A 22786-nucleotide genomic window follows, 5' to 3' on the forward strand; every position below is an offset into this window, starting at 1 on the left:
GGCCCTAGCCGGGATGAAGTTAGCTAGCAAATGGGCATGGAAATCCTCAATAGATGATTGCTCGGCAATGGCTCTTACGATTTTATCTGAGAGAATACCAATAGCATACGGATAGATAATTTGCAAAATTTGACATGGAGAAAGAGAAAACACAAGGGCATGATCCTGAAATTCAACTAGAAATCTTAAAAAAGAAATTACATCACTGGTAGTATTAACGGAAAACTTAGAGATACCTCTGAGCAACATTGCCAATGGATGAGGCAAGCTGCTAAACCCGGGTGACATAGTAGGTAAAGGTTTCAATGGCAAGGAAGTTAATTCAGAACGGATGTTACTCAATGATGCACGACGTTCAGATTCGTTGTCCAATGGGGCAGGGATAGTTTGAGCAGCAACGGTTATCCTATTAACTTCTCCCTTGGGAGGCGCTTCCTCACTACCTGCATTCACTGTGGTGGGTAGATCGCTTTTGGGAGGAACCTCCCCTGTTAACAATTGAGTGACCTTGCTAGATAATTCAGACATATTTTCAAGCAGCGTACTAGCTTCCTTCTTCTGAACATCATTCAACTTTAGAGACAACAGATCGTTAACCCTATTCGAAAAATGATATAGCCTAGCTTGCACACGCTTAATTTGATTAGGAGAAGGATCATTTTCATCAAAAAACTAACTACAGAAGCTAGCCCAGTAATATTCTCCGTGATCGTGGAAAGAGAGTCGTCAATTTCTTTCTCTCCCAAATTGGGGATGGAAATGGGCAAATCTAGGGACTCTCTAAGCTTGTTTGTGTCTACTGCAACCGTGCCTCCAGATTGTACATTTCTAATAGTCAATTAATAGATCAACTCCTCCTTGCGCAAATAGTTAAGATGGAGAACATCGCGAGGGCCGGGCATGGTGACAGAACAATTTTGAAAAACTCAAAAAATTCCAGCAACTGGGAAAATAGTTAGAGTTCGGAACAAACAATGTTTAGCCGTCAAAAGGGGCTAAATTGAGACCCATTCAACCACGCTCTGCTACCACTTGTTACGGAGTTTTCCGTGGTAGGTAGAGGTGAAAGAAGGTGCGGGTGTGAATAGGTCTCCAGCTACGAAAGCAAAATTAATTTAAAATTTAACAAGGTTATATTTTCTTTTTAAAAACAAAGAAATAACAAGCATGACAGGTACAAAGTAGCAAATCAAAAAGGGTAGTTACAATATTTACAGGAGTTGGGCTTCGTGCCCTGATTTTACACTGCTTGGGCAATCAGCTCAGTTTTACCCCAAACACGAGTTTTAACAGAGGGGCAGAAAACCCCATTCATACCTAGGAGCCCTTGCTCCAAATTACACAGAAAAGCCTCCACGAGGCATACAACACTCAATTTTCAAAAGAGCCACTCGCTCTCAAAATTTAAGCCTCTCCCAGGCCACACCAAACTCCACCTTCAAGTTGTCCTCACTGGACATAGACACAGGGGTAAAATACCCAACCTACTCAGGTCTATTAAATAAAAATGGGCAATTACATGACCTCTAAAATAACAATTTGAGAGGAGGCGATCTTGCACTCCTAATACACTTGTTTTTAAAAACCTAATCTGGCTCTAGGCCACTAATGCAAGGGCTAATCCCATACTACCGAGGTGACTTTAGAAAAGAGCAATTTGTTTTACATTAACGAAGAATAGGTTGAGAAAATAAGTTCACCTCAAGACAATGTGAGTGGGAGCTCGAGAGGGTTAGCACTCTCTATCCCAATATGCAGCTTAAAAGAGAATAGAAGAAAAGATCGTTACATTTTAGGAAAAGGTTACATGGAGGAACGCTTCGCACCCGCCCCGAGAGTTAAACTGCTGAGCTAGCAAAGAAAGAATTTATTAATCGGCCATTACCTTATTGATGACCGCTGCCGAGGAAAGAGGCGCTTCCCGCCTCCTGCTATGTGCTTTATACACTGAAAGATGGAACAGAAGTGGCCCGGAGACCCTAAAATCAGCAGTTTAAATACTCTCGCAGAAGGTTCTAGGCGTTAGGGGAATGAAAACACCCTCCCGCGATGATTTTATTGGTAGATCATTAAACCCCCTACACAATACTAAGAAGAAACACATAATTGGTGGAAAATTAATTCAAGAAATTCGGGATAGGCTAGATTTAAAACAAGGGGAAAGAAGGGGTTAATATTGCCAACTTAACCAAAGACTGAAAAAATTTTAGCAAAGAACAAACATTTGAAATAAAAATTTCTCCAACAAAATAGTTCTTTGACTCCGCACTAGGTTGCACTATTGTTGATCTTCAGTAGTGTCCTCTAGAAGAGAAAGTTCACACTTCTTACTTCAAGTGAAACAAAACCACATCAAAAATGACACAGTTCAAAAACTCAAAATTTTCCACGTGGTGACATCTTCTGAGAAAGTAGAGAATTAATAGCGTAGATAAAGTTCAGACTTCCTCCAGCAGAGGAGTTTCAACTGGCGCAAATTTTAAATTAGCGGAGTGGAGGTGTACCGCCCGGTACAGACCTCCCCCCCCAAAAGTTCCTCCCGGGGTGACACATGAAATTGTTATTATTATTATTATTATAATTATTATTGTAGCCTAGAGTCATAACTGACCGAGAAAGTTGGCCATGTGGTTAGGGGCGCGCAGCTGTGAGCTTATATTCCAGAAATAGGGGGTTCGAACCCCACTGTCGACAGCCCTGAAGATGGCTTACCGTCGTTTCCCATGTTCACACCAGGCAAATTCTGGGGCTGTACCTTAATTAAGGCCATGTCTGCTTCCTTCCAACTCCTAGACCTTACCTCTCCCATCTTCGCCATAAGGCCTACCAGTGTCGGTGCGACGTAAAGTCAATTGGAAAAAAAAGAGAGTCGCAGCTGACTTTATTATTTCTATAAAGGTTGATTTTTACATTGTGTCTTACTTACACTTTTTTATATGTCAGCCCATCGTCGTTGGAAGCCAGTCACGATTGAGTTAGTTTAACACATTTGGGATTGATATTATTATTATTATTATTATTATTATTATTATTATTATTATTATTATTATTATTATTATTATTATATAACCTGTCGTTGATGGGTCAATAATATAGAATGTGTGAAGTTATCTAACTGCCCAGTTGCTTTCCGACAATATTCAGGCATGCTGTTTTAGTCGGGACGCAACAGTAATTCCATCTATCGGAGGTGAGTGGCAGTAGAAGAGATAAATCACATCACAACAATGGTCGATATAATGTTATTTTTTGATCATTTTTATGAGCTTTCAATATTTTAGGACTTCACATTTAGTTTTCTTCAGACTCTGGGATATTAGAGCATCTAATGTAAAGGCTGCTCTTCCTTCTTTCATGATTCCCTTTTCTCTTATTCTTGAAGCGATCGTTCGTTTACGCTTTTTCTCACTTTTTGTAATCATCTTCACATTTTTCCTTGTCGATACGGAACGAAGACCACGCGGGATTAAATCTTAATACAATCATGACAAAAACCATCACCAGTTAACACGATTAGTAATGTTTCCGTACATAAATCTAAATTCATTATTCTATTATCATAGTCGGTACGGTGAAAATGTATAAGACATAAATGATCGGAACTTGTATTCTATACAACGTTTGTTATGGTGTGTAATACTTTTCGATAGGACTAATAACAATGGTATTTTAAAAATTAAATTTTAGGCACCTTCTCCTAAACTACCATTTCATCCAGCGTGAACAAAAATTATTTATAAATTAGAATAAATCACCTTATTCCCAGTCTTTACATACCAATTTTCATTAAATTCTGTTCACCCATTTTCTTATGGCTTGGGGTTGATATGGACTCAGCAACACAAATCAAAATTCATAAATATCTCTGTTACAGCCGGAACTGTAAAAATGAAAATGATCGTAAATATTCTCTGTAACTAATAACCACTAATAACATAAATATTTGAGAATTACATTTTAGGACTAAACTACCATTTTAATCAGAGTGAATAAAATTATTTACAGCCTAGATTGTATTGTCCCTTTTCCCGATTTTTCATATCGATTTCCTTAGATTCTCTTCAGCCATTTTATCATGATGCCCGTGCATACAGACAGACAGACAGACAGACAGACAGACATGGTGGAAAATGAAAAACTGCATTCCTTGTTACTGTGGACACGAACGATACAGAAATACAATTATTATTTTTTAAATTCTGAGCAATGCACAGACAAAACACTTATTTTATATATACACTGAGTGGCCAAAAGTCAAGAGAAGGAGTGTTCCATTAAAACATGTGACATGCATTACCCCTGAGCGTTGCGGCTAGCTGCGGCGTAGCTGAGCGGTCTATCACATACACCAGTGTCGTGAAGATGGCAACACGTAGTATATCTACTTTGTCATCTGAAGCATGCAGTAACAAAAACATATGTGCGTTCGGCATATTTTGCATTTTTTAGAGTATTTTTGGGTATAACTGTTTGGCAACATCGTGATTAGCCGGTTCGAATCCCGTTGGTGGAAAATAATTCCACCATCTGAACATTAGCCGTCAGACTAGGAGGAGTGGTGGCATACAATTTACAATCACTAGATTACCTGACTAAAAACTGGATCCATTTTCAAAACTCTCAGCAATATTCAAATGGACAGAAGGCATATGTTGCAGTTAATAATGATTTGTCCGTCAGATGGCGACGTTCAGACTTGAGTAAACCTCATGGTGCTGTTCAACAGGAGTAGGCTATGTGCTGGCACCGGGTTTCATCCTCTTCTGTCTTATTATACCGTAATATACAAACAGTAATATACAACATCATTCATTTATTCTCATTAACTCCTCTGATGAGGTTGACGTCAGGAAGGGCATCCGGTCATCAAAACTCATCTCGAAGGTTCATCTCATTTCATACCCAACCCCGTAATAAGCTACGTGTAAAGATTATTTCGAAGGCATAAAACACTTTGTACCGAAGATGAGTGTTTTGAAAATGTGGCCAGAATTTCACGTTCTTTCTTGGCACGTACAGACTATATGAATACTTCTTTGCCATCTGTGATGCCAGTGCAACATTATGTGAGATAGGTCATCTATATGTACATGATGTAAATATGCATAATACGTTATTATACTAAACGAGAAAACAACCAGTTTGCCGTTCAGGATCACACATCTCCATGTTGTGGACAACCTATGCAACGCTGGCGGGCGTGCAGCTATGTTCTGATGTCTTAATTTATCATCCTACCAAGTTTCATTGCAATCAGAGCCTTCCATACAGTACTTTACGTTTAAAACTGCAACAAAAACTCACTCGGGTTATGTATAAGTATCAGTTTACAGTAGATTGACTGTTGCCATCAAAGTATTGATTGACTGTCCTTACAGGTTTCATTGCAGTCGGTCCGGTCCAAAGGAATCTGTTCCCTTGTGAGAGATGTCTGATGCCGAAGTTCCACTGTGTTCATACAGGACAATCAACGAGGGAAACAAAGTGATGTGTTTTGAACATAATATGCATGTATTAATGAGGAGTTGTCTTCTCACGGGTCGTCCGCAGCCTACCACTGTAGCGATGACATAGGATCTAAATTTTTGGGTTGGGAAGAACACCCAGAACAATGCTTTTATTTTGAATATTAATTTGCTAGTGAAAACACGACGTCGTGTATCTACCCAAATTGTAATAAATGTATTGTATAATGACAATCTTCACCATCAATCGCCGTGATAAACTACAGACATGATATACCTTACAGGTGGGTACTGCATCAAAGCCGTACCCAGAGGTGAGGTTAGGGGGTGTCAAACCCCTCCGAAATAAAAGTCAACTTGACAAATTTAAACAGCATATACGGGGTTTGAAATAGCCTACAGCAAATTAGAAGTATTATCAAAAGAAGAATTTGCAAAATAAATGAATGCCTTTAACCTATAAAATCTGCGCCATCTTCGAATGTTTCTCTATGAATATAGTTAACAAATTTACTGAAAAGATAATAATTTTGGTGAGATATACGGATTTTTTAATATATTTTGCACCATAAAAATCAATATCAGTATGTTCACGTTATCGAGTCGCTAGGAGAATTTTAAAAGTGAATCAAACCTCTAAATATTTTTAATACTTACAGTGAAACTACCTCCATTTTTTAACAACTGACAGAAATCTTTGTGTCCCACTGCACGCGCGTGTTAAGCGTGTTTTGTCCACCAGACCACTATGAATTTACCTTTCTATTTCACCCGTTAAGTTATAAAAGTTGTAAATCTATTTCAAATTTTTCTTTCTGCAAAATCTATTTGAAAGTAAAAAATGTGTTACTAAACTTATAGTTCTTTCGGAAGCCTTCCCCTCCTCCCCGCCCCAGAATTCCTAACCCCCTCCGAAAAAATATTCTGGGTACGGCCTTGTACTGCATCATGGATAATAAGCTGCACTGTGTTTGGGCCCTGAACGTTGCACAGTAAGTCACATTCTTGATAATCTGGAAATGATGCATGACGCACACACACTGCTCTGTGAGCTCAACACGGCAAACACTCAGCGATGACTAGGGATTGCATGATATAGGCAAACCACAGACTTTGCTCCATTCTTCCGTTCAGACTTAAGGCCCCATAAACCTTAAATCCCTGAACAATTTCTTTCAACCTATTGTAAAACTGTATCTTTGACATTTCAGAAAATAATTTGTGGCCAGGCTGTGTAGCTCAGGCAGGAGAACGCTGAATATTTGATCTCAATTTCGTGGATTCGAACTCGGCTCAGTTCGGTGATATTTGACGGTGCTCAAATACATCAGCCCCTTGTCCGTAGATTCACTGCATGTTAGATAACACTAATGGAATAGAATTCAGACATCTCAGTGTTAAGAAAACCGAAAACTATTCAAAGAGGCCATAGACCAATAAAATAATTATCATTAGCAGAAGTTATCTCCGTGGGAGACTACTCGCATGTAGAACGAGCAGGTATCATCAATGTGTTTCTCCGAAATTCCAATATCGCCTGACAGTAGCAACCTTCTCACTCGTCAGACCTGAGTCCTGTTTAAAACTCCGTGGGGAGATTAAAATGAATTACATAGAATAGCTGTTGTAGAGTGAAATCGGGCAATCACTACCTTAGCAGGCCAGAGGAAGGTACACCTAGAAGGATACGAGTATACATCACTGCAAGAGGATGTGTAACCGGATATAAAAAGTGTGAGATGGGTGTGCATAACATGAACTGAAGAACAACAGCTCTGACCTTCAGTTACAGCTACAGGGATATGTCAAGTTACAGTTGAACTTGGTTTAACGACGTCGGTTCCAGCGACAACTCGTCTATCTGTGGTACAGGTATATTCCTCGTAAGAAATATGTTTCTCAGTCTTGTTTAATACGACAAATGTATATGCATATAACGGCATTTTCAACCTCAGTTAGGAATAGGATTTTCAAAGAACCAAAGTATTTTCAGAAGTGTTTCACGAAATCTGGCAATCTAGCAAATTCTTTCTTTTCCCCTTTTGTCATAGACCTCGGGAATGAATTGTTGGGAATTTGAAAACAGGTTTGTAGCTTTAAAGGCGGTAAAACGGTAAAGACCCACTTTATTAATACATAAAAATAGAGACTAAGAAGGAAATACAGGCTGGAAGAAATAGAGTTAGAAATGGCTGTGGAAGTAAGGATAAATTGAAGGAAATTACTAGGAAATTGAATCTATCAAAGAAGTCAGTTAAAGATAACAAAATGGCAAGTATAAAAATTAATGAAAAATGAAAGGGTATATACAGGTACTTTAAGGTAGAAACAGGTTCCACGAAGGACATTTCAGGAATTATTCATGGAGAGGTGAGTTTGCATGTGGGGATCTTCAAAAGGCAGAAATATTCAGTCAGCAGTAAGTATTTATTGTGGTTACAATGGTAAAGTCCAGATAGAGGAAGTCTTTAATACTGAAGAAGTATTAAAGTTTATCTATGATAATAATGATATTCGCAATAAGATACAAAAGTTGAAAACTAGAAAGTCGGCTGGAATTGATAAGATTTCTGGGGATATAGTAAAGACAATAGGCTGGGATATAGTACCATATTTGAAGTAGTTATTTGATTATTGTTTGCTTGAAGGAGCTATACCAAATGAATGGAGAGTTGCTACATTAGCCCCTGTGTATAAAGGAAAGGGTGATAGACATAAAGCTGAAAATTACAGGCCAGCCAGTTTGACAAGCATTGCATGTAATCTTTGGGAAAGCATTCTTTCTGATTGTATTAGACATGTATGCGAAATTAATAACTGGTTCGATAGAAGGTAGTTTGGCTTTAGGAAAAGTTATTCCACATAAGCTAAACATGTAACATTCCAGCAAGATATACCAGATATCTTGGATTCAGGACGTCAAATGGGTTGTATCTCGATTGACTTGTCTAAGGCATTTGATAGGGTGGATCATGGGAGACTACTGGCAAAAATGAGTGCAATTGGACTAGATAAAAGAGTGACTGAATGGGTTGCTATATTTCTAGAAAACAGATCTCAGAGAATTATAGTAGGCCTAATCCTGTAATAATTAAGAGGGGAATTCCTCAAGGCAGTATTATTGGACTTTTATGAATTCCTATATTTATAAATGATATGAGTAAGTAAGTCCGCCTCTGTGGTGTAGTGGTTAGCGTGATTAGCTGCTACCCCCGGATGTCCGGGTTCGATTCCCGGCTCTGCCACGAAATTTGAAAAGTGGTACGAGGGCTGGAACGGGGTCCACTCAGCCTCGGGAGGTCAACTGAGTAGAGGTGGGTTCGATTCCCACCTCAGCCATCCTGGAAGTGGTTTTCCGTGGTTTCCCACTTCTCCTCCAGGCAAATGCCGGGATGGTACCTAACTTAAGGCCACGGCCGCTTCCTTCCCTCTTCCTTGCCTGTCCCATCCAATCTTCCCATCCCTCCACTAGGCCCCTAGCATCCGGGGGTAGCAGCTAATCACGCTAACCACTACACCACAGAGGCGGACTTACTTACTCATATCATTTATAAATATAGGAATTCATAAAACTCCAATAATACTGCCTTGAGGAATTCCCCTCTTAATTATTACAGGATTAGGCCTACTATAATTCTCTGAGATCTGTTTTCTAGAAATATAGCAACCCATTCAGTCACTCTTTTATCTAATCCAATTGCACTCATTTTTGCCAGTAGTCTCCCATGATCCTAGCAGGTGAGGCCGCCTGGGCGAGTTAATGGTCATTCTCCCCAGTTGTATCCCCCGACCCAAAAATCTGAATCTCCCGGACACTGCCCTTGAGGCGGTAGAGGTGGGATCCCTCGCTGAGTCCGAGGGAAAAACCGACCCTGGAGGGTAAACAGATTACGAACGAACGATGAGTAAGTAAGTGGAATCAGAGATGAGGCTCTTTTTGCGGTTGATGTTATTCTGTGTAGAGTAATAAGTAAGTTACAAGATCGTGAGCAACTGCAAAATGACCTCGAAAATGTTGCGAGATGGACAGCAGGCAATGGTATGACGATAAACGGGGTTAAAAGTCAGGTTGTGAGTTTCACAAATATGAAAAGTCCTCGCAGCTTTAATTACTGTGTTTATGGGGTGAAAGTTCCTTATGGGGATCACGGTAACTACCTAGGTGTTTATATAAGGAAAGATCTTCATTGGGGTAACCACATAAATGGGATTGTAAATAAAGGGTACAGATCTCTGCACATGGTTATGAGGGAGTTTAGGGGTTGTAGTAATGATGTAAAGGAGAGGGCATATAAGTCTCTGGTAAGACTCCAACTAGAGTATGGTTCCAGTGTATGGGACCCTCACCAGAATTACTTGATTCACTAATTGGAAGAAATCCGAAGAAAAGCAGCTCGATACGTTCTGGGTAATTTCCGACAAAAGAGTAGCGTTACAAATATGTTGCAAAGTTCGGGCTGGGAAGACTTTGGAGAAAGGACGTGGGCTGGTCGACTAAGCTGTATGTTCCGAGCCGTCAGTGGAGAGGTGGTGTGGAATGACATTAGTAGACGAATAAGCTTGTATGGTGTCTTTAAAAGAAGGGATGATCACAATACTGAACCCATGACCTTCGAGTCACAAGGAGCCAGAGTGCTACATTCTTACATGCCTTGTAATTTGTATGAAAACCGTCATGTAAATTCACATCAGGGCAACAGACGGTCGTTATAATGCCGACGTCCCGCAGTTAAATTAGAAATATCATTGTTTGCCTTTATTACGTGTACGGATCGGTGATTTCACGAAAGTGTTCGGTTTGCGAAGAAAATGTGTGAAGAGCTTTTTTTTGTTTATGTCATTATTTTCTGGTGAATGATTTCAAATATGAAGACTGGTAGAATATGGTTAGAAAGCCATTATAAGTCGAGATGGCTATATAAAAAATGAGAGAGCCTGGTGGGCCTGTTAGAATGTGAGACCGCGTACCACTTCCAGGTATGTAAATTACCTTTGTTATAAAGTGCATGTTCTTTATTTTCTGTCACCATTTTATCTGTGTATCTGTGACGGATTTTGGTCACCCTTTTATGTCGTAAAAATTTTCAGAGGAATACGACAAAACAAATATAATGTCTAGAGCAAAGTACCATTTCAGTACGTTTATTTTATATATTTCGTCGTTTGCCAAAATTAAGACATTAATTTATCACGAAATTCTGTTCGATGTAAAGATGAAATTCTTGTAAATGTAATCCGTGGTTTACCATTTAGGCCGAGTGCGCAATAATGATGGAATGTCAGCTGTTACGGAAGTCACACCGTCATATGTTCGGCGGTGTAAATTTTGTCAAGGGAAGGTACGAGGCGAGACCGGTGTGTGATTTGTGAAAGAGGAGTGCTATTCCAAAAGTCTGTTTAAATATGTGTAGATCCTATGAGAGGCATATAACGGTAAAATTTTCGTAAATCAAGTTATGAGTTTCGGTTTCGGAAATATTGTGTTGTCCAATTCAGATATGCGAGTAGAGATGGTTACAGTGTCACAGAGTATTTTATGTAATAACTTAGTGGGTCACATAACAGAGATATTCCATATTATTGTCGTGTAGAGAATTTGTGGTAGCAAGTGATGCAAGTCTTGCAAAGATGGGAAGGAATGTGGATCAGGTTGTTGAAATCCTTTACTGGTGAAGCGACTTTATGCCGGGATTTTCGTTGCAGGGAACCCGAGGATTTATTGTGTGTAATTTAATAATATGTGAATAGGGTATTTCCATAGTAAGCCTTCCACGTGAAAGCGTAGGGCTGTGATGGATAAGAACATTTCAAGTGACGTTTTAAATTAAATCTCTTCGCATAGCCTGTGGTGGTCAAGAATATTATTTCATGCGAGTTGTCAGCGAGGCGAGGTGTTCATTTGATATAGGTCCAGATAACGGGGGTATTTTTTGTGGAGAAGGGGTCGTGTTCCCGCTATTAAGCCAGCTGTTGGGCGGTCGAGCCAGTTTATTGTTAGAAAGAAACTGTAATAGAGATTTTGTCATTTGTAGTAAAGGTTTGGAACTAGATTTCATTACTTTAGAAGAGAGTCGTTTAGTAGAGACTTGAGTTTCATTATCGAAGCGAGGATATGACACGATGGTATGTTATGTTGGAAATAATCAATTTCAGGGATGTCAACATTTGAGAATCTGTAATGATGTTGTTTCTTGTTTTGAAGGTTGTCCAAAGATTTGCGATTATTTAACTTGAATGTCACGATAGCTGTCAATCCATAGAGTTTGCGATGAATGATTGTGTTATGTTGTTGTTGGTTTCCAAGGCATATATGTAGGTTTATGTAATATGAGGTCATGCTTGTGGTGCATGTGGGGTGCAATAGTCCATCCACCCTTCAGTTTTGTGAGGTGCATTACGACACTTGAGTCTCATCGGCTTGAAATCATATCGAAGCAGGTGCCGGAATTAGTCCAGGGGATTATCGCAGGCGTTATAAGCGATTTGACATGGGTTGTTTAATTTTGCGTTGGGTGTAAATTTATGCAGATTATAGGATTTTAAGATTAGGATTATAGAAGCTAGTTTCTTGATGATTAATAGTGTTATTATGTAAACTTGTTGAGTGACGTCATGAAATAAATAAATGGTACCGGTTGTTATGACAATGTATTCCCCTATCCAGCTGCGGTGAAGAAAATTTTGAGCATAAACAATAACAGATCAATATTTTCGTCAAAGGAATATTTCTGGTAAACAAGTCCGAGTGTAAACGAAAATGTAATTAAACTGTTAGGCAGTTTGAAGAAACCATTTCGTCCAGGATGGATAAAATTTATTGTTTATTAGGATTATGAGATTACTTCATTTATTAATTTATTAAATTCAGTGAAACCGTATTTTGAGAATCAGCTTAAAACTAAGTGACTAACTTGAAAATGTATTCTGGAAATCTTAGTTTTATTTGCTGGGAAATTTCATTTTATGAACGTAACGATTAAGGTTACATGTCCGATGGCAAAGGACTTCACTGCCACAAATGTTGTGAGCATTTGCTGTTGTTGTTGTTATTTTAATTTTGATTTGTTGAGCATCAGATGTGTTGGGGATTTATTAATGTGGAAACCTTGGTCATCAACTACTGTAATTTAATTGCGTTCAGCCTTCAGCTTAGAAATTTGGATGGTCATGGGGTCATCAATCTCAGTGACTTCGATTAGGGCCGTCTGCCATTATAACATCATTTTCCTTGCGGTCATCACCACAATGACTTTAACGGAAATCACAAATTTGGATGTCGGTCCATGACATAGTCTCAAGTCACATCGATTCAATTAAGGGCCCATGCCGTACAACCACTGTTTGGCACATGCTGATTGGACTGCCTTGATTGTGCCAAGAGTCTAGAGCTCGTGTTACATCATGAATCATTATGATGGTACATATAGTCTCCCACGGAAACCGATCTTAGGGATCTGCAGACTATTTTTATTTCCTTCTTAAATGAAGACGGTGGTTTCTAGTAGGGATGCCCCTCACGCAATTCAGTTAAGGTTTCCAAAGTCAGGGTCTCTCATCATCGTTATTATTATTACATTATTTTTTAAGCGGATAAGGTTGAGTTCGTTGATTAAAGGTTGCATAATGTCACATTTTCTTCGACTTCATCGCAAATGGTCAATAAACATCAGTTTCTTTTGACTTGACTCCTCTCATTGTAGGCAATATTTAAAATTACTGAAACCCACCCTGTATCTAAGAAAGTGACGAATAACCTATAGACGACCTAAGAGAAAGATCTCATGCCGATTTTCTGATAGGTAAGGAAGATAGGTATCCTTCGAATGACCTTAAAATGTTCAATATGAAGATAAAATTGGAATTCAAGAGGTCAAATTGGGGCAAATATTCGCTTATAGGAAGGTGAGTTGGGGATTGGAATACCTTAGCAAGGTAAATGTTCAATACAGTTACAGTTCCAATTTCTTTGAAATCGTTTAAGAAAAGGCTAGAAAAATAACAGACAGGGAATCTGCCACTTGGGCGACTGCCCTAAATGCAGATCAGCTGACTGAGTAACCGAATGCAGGCAGATTCCCCACCCCATTTTGACCCGTCCGAATTCTTGTGGCATTAACGAAACCTGCATGCGGTCATTTTCTATTGAAAGTTTTCTCTAAGTGCACGCATTTTAACGCAGTATGACTACTAAAAGAAAAGTTTTAACGTTGCGAGTAAACGTGATTCAACAAATTGAGAATGGAATTAAAAATGCTGACGTGTGTCGTGAGTTTGGTCTTGTTAATTCCACAGTCCAAAGGATTTGGAAGACCAAGGATAAACTTGTTGGTGCATTTGAACATAATGGTTTCAAAATTAAGCGACTACGGAAACCGGAACGGAGCGACGTGGATGAAGCGTAATTAAGTTTATGTTACTGTATTTTTTTCATTTTCCACCTCACTGGACTGATAATACGAATCTCGGTTACTAAGACGCTCGTTTATAACGACACCATTTTTCAGGTCCCTTGGATGTTATTATAACCGAGTTCTAGCGTATATATTTTATTTGTATGTTGTACGCCTGTTTGATTGAATAGTAGTGATGTAGCCTTAGATTCGAGGAGTCTTGGTTTCAATTCCTGGACAAGCCATGATTTTTAACGACAGGTGTATACTTCTATTGGCTTGGGGCTGGTGTTTGCACTGCCTCTAGAGTTGTTTACCTCCAGGGATTGGAGGTAGCTATATTACCCATATGAATTTTTCTGTTGGTGCCAAAAGGTTATTGTGAATGTTACAATTTCCTTGCCTTCTTTTGTAATAATGTTTATTTAATATTAGTACACTGGTGATGCACATCGTTTCGGCGGGAGATAAGGAATGCTGTAATAAAATATCTCCTCGAGTAATAAAATAATACCCTGATTCAAGACGACTGCTGTCCATTTTTATGGCCTATAGGTAGTAGTCAACATGAAAACCTGCTCAGCCTTATCGTTCATATATATTGAGGGATATACAGTCAAAAACTGATAACGAAGACTGAAGACAATATGTTATGGGACGAATTGAAGAAAGGCATCCAGGTAATAATCAGAGGTGTAGTTCTTTTTAGTGGTGACTGACCCTTTCAAGTTCCGTTACTCTATGTCCCGTGGAAGACTGAGTTTTCGGGATTATCATTGTTTTACAGAAATATTCTATCCAAAAGATGTACGTAGCACAAATTGAAGGAAATTGAACATTTAATCTTTCATATCTAACAGGTTTTAACGCCCGAGCTCTAATAATGGAGACGTAAAAATAAATAATTAATAAAACGTAGTCTAAAGCAATCGTTCGACATTTAGCCCTTTTTGCCCTTTTGCCGTTTATGCTGTCGCTCAGCTCCAAGACCTTACGTCGTCTTTCAGCGTTATGCCGCTATCAATAAAGTATATGTATTAAGTCTTGCACCACCTCACTAGTCTGATGTGTAGCTATAATCTCGTTCCGATGTACCTTTAACACTGGTAAGGAATAGTGAGGACACATCATGTAATAACAGGGAAATAAAGAGATTAAGAAGGAAGAGCATATTAGAAAGAAATAGCCCTCTTTCCCTTTTGCCATTATACACTTTAGCGTTATGGCCTCTATGAATAAAGCACATGTGTTAAACCTTACGCCATTTCCCTAGTCCCATGTGTAGACACAATCTTTCTCCGAGTTCAGCTTCCAACGTTGAACACTCACTCATACGACACTCTCAGCCAAGCGCTCTAGGAGAGCACGTCACGGAGAGTCCTGCACGGAGCTAGCATCCTGCACCAGCCAGCTTGAAAACCGTCAAGCGACAACACGAGTCCCCGCTCGGCCTGTCAGCCAATCACGGAGCAAGATCAAGACCGGCAGCCAACAGCAGCCGCCACACAGCCACACCAGCCAGCCAGCCTGCCTAACCATTGTGCGGGCAAACAAGCAAATTTGTCTATTGCTCATCGCGGTTGCCAGTTTCGTGTCTTGTCTCGGCGTGATCCAGTTAAAACTAAACCTGATACGACTGGTACCCACTAAGTGCGCCAAGTTAGACGCAGGTCTCTACACGAGTTTGAGCGTTTCCAGTGCTTCACGCACCCAAGCCTCCTAACCATAGACCCTAACCAGGCATATCAACCTAACTTCGACTACTTCCAAGCTTTAACCAACCTAGCAAGATCTATATCATCCCCCAGTACCGAACCAAGCACCCACTCCTCCCCACCAAGTATGGACCATCTCGGTGGATCGAGTAGTTGGGGCCCATACAAATCCCCACACCCTTCCGAATCACCAGGAGAAGAGGAAGCAACCTTTGAAGAAGACACCTATGAACAACCGTACTACCGGGCGAGTTGGCCGTGCGCGTAGAGGCGCGCGGCTGTGAGCTTGCATCCGGGAGATAGTAGGTTCGAATCCCGCGATCGGCAGCCCTGAAAAAGGTTTTCCGAGGTTTCCCATTTTCACACCAGGCAAATGCCGGGGCTGTACCTTAATTAAGGCCACGGCCGCTTCCTTCCAACTCCTAAGCCTTTCCTATCCCATCGTCGCCATAAGACCTATCTGTGTCGGTGCGACGTAAAGCCCGTAGCAAAAAACAACAACCGTACTAGTACCTTTCCAATCTCCCCGAAATACAAGTCAATTATCCTTCCGCTCACGAATCCAGGACCAGTACCGAAAAGCCGCCGCCTAATCATCGAAGCCCTTAAACCAATCATACCACGCTACATAACAATAATCGAAGAAACCCACAACAACCTCCTCATTATAACCCCGATCAGAAACATATACCTAAATACCATCCTGAACCGTACCGCAGGTATCGAAATCCCCATCCCAATTGTGATCAACCAACTAAACAACACCTAAAACCAGCCAAAATCCACAGAAACAACCACATCATCCCCTCCCCCATCCACGCAGACCACAGAAACACAAACCAACCCACCACCACCTACCGAGTCATCCGAAGCACAAACCAACCCGTCACCACCTACCGAGTGATCCGAAACCCAAACCAACCAACCACCACTACCGAGTCAACCGAAGCCAAAACCAAACCACTCTCCCACATCCCTACCACCACCGCTCCCACCACCATCCCCAGTTGTGATCAACCCACTAAAGAACACCTCAAACCAGCCAGAATTCACAGAAACAACCACACCATCCCCTCCCCCATCCTCGCAGACCACAGAAACAAAATCCAACCCACCACCACCTACCGAGTCATCCGAAGCACAAACCAACCAGCTACCACCTACCGAGTCATCCGGAACCCAAACCAACCCACCACTACCTACCGAGTCAACCGAAACACGAAGCAAACCATTCCCCCTCCCCTGCCACCTCCACTCCCACCACCATCCATCAAGTCCACGCAGGCCCAAACCAACCCACAACTACCACACACAGACACATTCACGCAGGCCGGGAGTAGGCGTAAAATGCCTTCTCCCAAGCCACACACAAAGCGCTACCGGCAACATGAGCCCACACGCTCCCACGCCCATCACTATTACGCAGTGCTTTAATTGCCTCAAATTAAATCACACAGCAGCTTCGTGCTCTGAGCCCACTCGCTGCAATAGGTGTGGCAGTCCCCACCGTCATACATATTGCAAGGTGCCAAGGGACCAGGCAAAGTGTGCCAACTCCCAAGGCAACCACGCAGCTTCATTTTCTGGCTGCCCATTTATCAAAGAGGCAATTAAGGCACCTTACAGACAGTCCCGTCACCTACATCCAAATCCAACACCAACCCCCATTACTCAGCCTCCAGTCTCACCCCCATCACAACCGAACCCAAGACCTACCACAACCACGCCCACCCCACACACCCGAGACCCAACCACCCTGCTTCAAATACTAATTCTGAATCTGCTTTCCAACCAAACGGGTCTACCACTCCCCATGCCCAAACCCCCCAGTGCCAATACACCCCCAGACCCCCACCCCCAATCAAGGACAAATCCCGTCAAGTCCATCAAGATCAACGAAAAGTTCTCACTTCCCATCAAAACGCCAGTTCCCACCAAGACAATACCGACCTTCTAGCCTTGTACCAACCCCACAAACAGAAAAAAACCACAACAACCTGCTAAAAAAACACAATTACCTATCGCTAAACCCACAAAACAATAAATCAAAATCACCATAACTGAAGCACTCTAAACCAACAGGATGCCGAGGCGGGGCGTCCACATATGCTGCAAAATACATGCTGTACGACCATGTCCGTCGAGAGTTTCCTACCAGGCCGCCTCATCATCAGGCATCACGACCAGGAGCGGATGCGCGACGCGGAGAAGGAGCTCTCTACTCTGTTCCAGGCCATCCACCTACCAGGGAGGGACGGCTTGCCAGGAACTAACGCGGTCGCCCACAGGAGGAGGGCCGAGACGGAGACCAGGGAGGCCATCACCCAGACGCCGAGAAGGCTAAGGCATAGGGCAATTAATACCGACGTAGTCCAAGCTGGAGACCAACGATGCCACCACCCATGTGGTGCGTGCCGCCCCGCGGAGCCGTGACTGTGCGACCCAGACCGAGCGGCTCGGCTCCACTAGGTAGCTGCTGACCGAGGTCCCGAGCCCGCCAGCGGTGATGTGGTCAAAGTGGACACAGACCAAGGCCTACCAGGAAGGGCCTATCAACCGGGCGCAATCCAGGTAGGCGCTCAGGACGGCGGACGGCAGCACATCAGTGGAGAAGGACACCCCAATGCGTTCGGAGGCTGCTACCCAGGCCCGGCTTGCCAGCATGTCTGTCGAGCTGCAGACATCGACGTGCCCCCCCCCCCCACAGGACAGGGAACGCAGTCGGGTATCAGCACCGACCGACGCTACCACCGCCAGCCAGGAGGAGGAAGACACCGTCTCCACAGCGGGTAGACCAGCTACCCCTGGTAGGGGGGACCACCAGGAAGAATCATCTTCCCCCGCCGAGAAGAGACCTCCACCCCCGGAAAGAAGACGACATCCCCCGACGAGGAACGAGAAAACGACGCCGGTCCACCAGGAGAGGGCCGTCCACCACAACCCAGAACTGCCCCCAGGATAGCAGTCGGCCGGGGAGCCAATTAGGAGAGGACCTCAGCGGGAAGCGGCAATCAGGTGAAACCAAAACGTCCCCCTCGGCAGCTCTTGCAGTGTTTCCGCTGCCTGAGGTGGGGCCACCGGCAGGAGAGGTGTGGGCTCTTAGTGAGGTACAACCGTTGTGGGGGTGATCACCAGTACACGGCCTGCGCAGCACTTAAGGAAGCGCCGGTGTGTGCCAACTGTGCCGGGGGCCACCCGACCTCCCATCGTAGTTGCCCTGTATATCGGGCCATGGCGCGGGCAGAGAGGAAGGAGGCCCGGCGTCATAACCCACCCCCATCCAGGAAGTCCACGCCCAGGCGGGCTTGGCCTCTTTCTCCGGGATTGGAGACTAGGTACGAAGGACCCCAAGGAGGCGGCGCTGTGCGGCGGGCCCTAGTGGCACTTGACGCATGGCTCCGCAACCGGAAAGGCCCGCGCTAGTCACGGCAGTGCCCAGACGGACTGATCCCCTGAATACTGGACTGGCGAGACTAAGTTTCATGGCTGATGCATGATACCTATTCTCAACTAACACAACCTCTGGACCTTTCCAGCCCACATCCTTGCATGTGCTATCAAAAGATGTCAGGTTTTACATGTAGGCTCTTTTCTGCCTATATGGTTTTCCCCTGATCCATAATACCACATCTTAACACCACGTTACCAACACAAACTCTGGCCGTGGTATCGAGTCTAACGCGGAAACCGGCAGATACTTCTTGTATCACTTCCCACTCTTCCCTTCTATCGCTTTCTTCTTAGAAATAATAGCATGTAGGATGAAATGTAGATTGAGTCGATTGCCTTGAGGGGGAGCGGGCTTCGGGGGCTCACCCGAAAGGAAAAAGACCTCAATGATCAGTCCAAATTTTATAGCGGTCTAGTGTGGAGGGACTCCGGCTGAAGTGCGTGTTTTCACACGTACTCTTTTCATTTTCATACATTCTGGAATTCATCACAGTGTGACGACTGGGTAAGCTAAAAGCTTATGTTTATTTAAGCATCGAAAGCAGGGTGCTTGATACCCGTTTCGCACTTCAGGGTTGGATAAAACTCTTTATCTCCTTCTTTATGATACGTTGTGTTCGCCCTATCATTGTGTGAACTAAACATCTGTTTATTCATGAATTAACTTCGTCGAACACATTGTGCGTGAAGATTTGGTCAAGTACTTGTGTTCTATTTAAATTCGCCTTACCCAAATCAATGAACAGTGTTCTAGTGGTTCCTTTTCATCTATACTGAAATAAACTTCAGACGCAGATTCAACGTCTCTCTCCAGACCTCTCTCTTTCCTTCCCCCGTTTGTTTTCTTAGGATAAAATTGTCTTTTCCGCTGGATAGATATGTTTTAACTTACCCTTGAGGTAATTTATTGTGGCCGATTTTCTTGATCGTGTGATCTCCGTTGTCAAATTTCATATCTATCAAAAATCTTTTTTTTTTCCAAGATACTTGTTCTAAACACATGTTGTTCATAGTTTGTTGAAATTCGTCTATGTTCCTTTTTTTATGGTTAGCTATTAGTCATTATCACTCTGTACATACCACGGACTCCTTTGGGTTCCCAGCGTTATCCTTGCACCCTGCTGACACGATCATCGACCCCCTTATAAATTATTACGCATGATGTATCCATGCATTTATGGTATATTGTTTAAAAGCACTCTCTCTAAAAATCTACTTAATTGACTTTATTCTATCCCACACTTAATACTACGTGTCAAATACTACAACTAACCCTACAATTACCCAACAAAGTGCATGGATTAAGCCTTTACACTATCTCCCTAGTACCATGTGCAGCCACCATCTTGTTCCTAGTTCAGTTCTAAGCCCCCGAAGTCACCTTCCGACAATATACCCTTATGAATAAAGCATACGTATTAAGCCTTCTTCCAAGTTCAGCTCCAAGTCTGGGGAGGTTAAGTTCGATCAACGCATGGCCGGCGGAAGATTAAGCCTCCACTTTTAGCCAGGTGTAGGGAAGGGCGACCGGTTAGGTTAACGCCTGGTCAGCGTGAGTCTAAGACAGCACTCCTAGCTAGCGTGCAAAGTTATGCCGGAGCCAGTGTAAGGAAGTGCAACCAGCCAGGTTAACGCCTGGTTAGCGTGAGGCTAAAGCCTATACAATTAGCTAGGGTGTAAAGTTATATCCGAGCTGGTGTAGAGAAGGGAAACTGGTTAGGTTAACGCCTGGTCAGCCTGAGGCTAAGTCAGCACTCCTAGCTAGCGTGCAAAGTTATATCGGAACAAGTGTAAGGAAGGGCAACCACCCAGGTTAAGCCTGGTGTGCGTGAGCTTAAGCCTACACAATTAGCTAGGGTGTAAAATTATATCCGAGCTGGTATAGAGAAGGGCAACCGGTTAGTTTAAGGCCTGGTCAGCGTAAGGATAAGTCAGCACTCCTAGCTAGCGTGCAAAGTTATGCCCGAACAAGTGTAAGGAAGGGCAACCGGTTAGGTTAACGCCCGCACAGCGTGAGCTTAAGCCTGCACAATTACCTAGGGTGTAAAGTTACATCCGAGCTGGTGTAGAGAAGGGCAACCAGTTAGGTTAACGCCTGGTCAGCGTGAGGCTAAGCCAGCACTCTGAGCTAGCGTGTAAAGTTACGCCCGAACAAGTGTAAGGAAGGGAAACCGGGTAGGTTAACGCCTGGTCAGCGTGAGGCTAAGCCAGCAATCTTAGCCAGCGTCTAAAATTATGCGCGAACAAGTGTAAGGAAGGGCAACCAGCCAGGTTAACGCCTGGTCAGCGTGAGCTTAAGCCTGCACAATTAGCTAGGGTGTAAAGTTATATCAGAGCTGGTGTAGAGAAGGGCAACCGGTTAGGTGAACGCCTGTTCAGCGTGAGGCAAAGTCAGCACTGCTAGCTAGCGTGCAAAGTTATGCCCGAACAAGTGTAAGGAAGGGCACCGGTTTGGTTAACGCCCTGACAGCGTGAGCTTAAGCCGGCACAATTACCTAGGGTGTAAAGTTATATCCGAGCTGGTATAGAGAAGGGCAACCGGTTAGGTTACCGCCTGGTCAGTTTGAGGGTAAGCCAGCACTCTTAGCTAGCGTGCATGGTTACGCCCGAACAAGTGTAAGGAAGGGCAACCGGGTAGGTTAACGTCTGGTCAGCGTGAGGCTAAGCCAGCAAACTTAGCTAGCGTGTAAAGTTATGCCCGAACAGGTGTAATGAAGGGCAACTATCCAGGTTAACGCCTGGTCAGCGTAAGCTTAAGCCTGCACAATTAGCTAGGGTGTAAAGTTATGTCCGAACAAGTGTGAGGAAGGGCAACCGGTTAGGTTAACGCCTGGTCAGCGTGAGGCTAAGCCAGCAATCTTAGCTAGCGTGTAAAGTTATGCCCGAACAGGTGTAAGGAAGGGCAACCAGCCAGGTTAACGCCTGGTCAGCGTAGGCTTAAGCCTGCACAATTAGCTAGGGTGTAAAGTTATATCCAAGCTGGTTTAGAGAAGGGCAACCGGTTAGGTTAACGCCTGGTCACCGTGAGGCTAAGCCAGCACTCTTGGCTAGCGTGTAAAGTTATGTCCGAGCTGGTTTAGAGAAGGGCAACCGGTTAGGTTAACGCCTGGTCAGCGTGAGGCTAAGCCACCAATCTTAGCTAGCGTGTTAAGTTACGCCCGAACAAGTGCAAGGCATGTAACCGATTAGGTTAACGCCTGGTCAGCATGAGCTTAAGGCTGCACTGTTATGCTGTTAGCATCGGCATTAAACTTAGGTCTGTAAGGTTAACGCCCTTAGGTCTATTGTCGAACCGGGATATGTGAGGTTAAGCTTGGACACGTGATCAAAGTAGGGTCTCTACGGTTAACACCCTTAGGCCTTGAGTCTAACCCGGGGGTCTCTAAGGTTAAGCCTAGAGACTTGCTTCGAAGTAGGGTCTCTACGGTTAACGCCCTTAGGTCTAGAGTCAAACCTGAGGTCTGTAAGGTTAATCCTGGACACGTAGCCAGCGTAAGGTCATATGTGGTTACGGGCGCGCTCTTAGCTAGCAGCCCGCATCGCGCTGTGACGTCACCCACCGAATCAGGCCTCGTCTAGGGGTGGCCTAGATAGTACTATGTTCTTAAAACGTATCGGAAATAACTTTAAACTGACTGATTATTGTTGGTATCTTACGTGCCGGCTCTAGGTTTCGCCCCGTACATAATTCGATCATCATCCATGAATGTCTACTACGAAGACCTGCTTGCACCAGGCCACACGATATCACATCATTGAACTGCTG

Source organism: Anabrus simplex, chromosome 1 (genome assembly GCF_040414725.1).
Source record: "Anabrus simplex isolate iqAnaSimp1 chromosome 1, ASM4041472v1, whole genome shotgun sequence".
Taxonomy (NCBI): domain Eukaryota; kingdom Metazoa; phylum Arthropoda; class Insecta; order Orthoptera; family Tettigoniidae; genus Anabrus; species Anabrus simplex.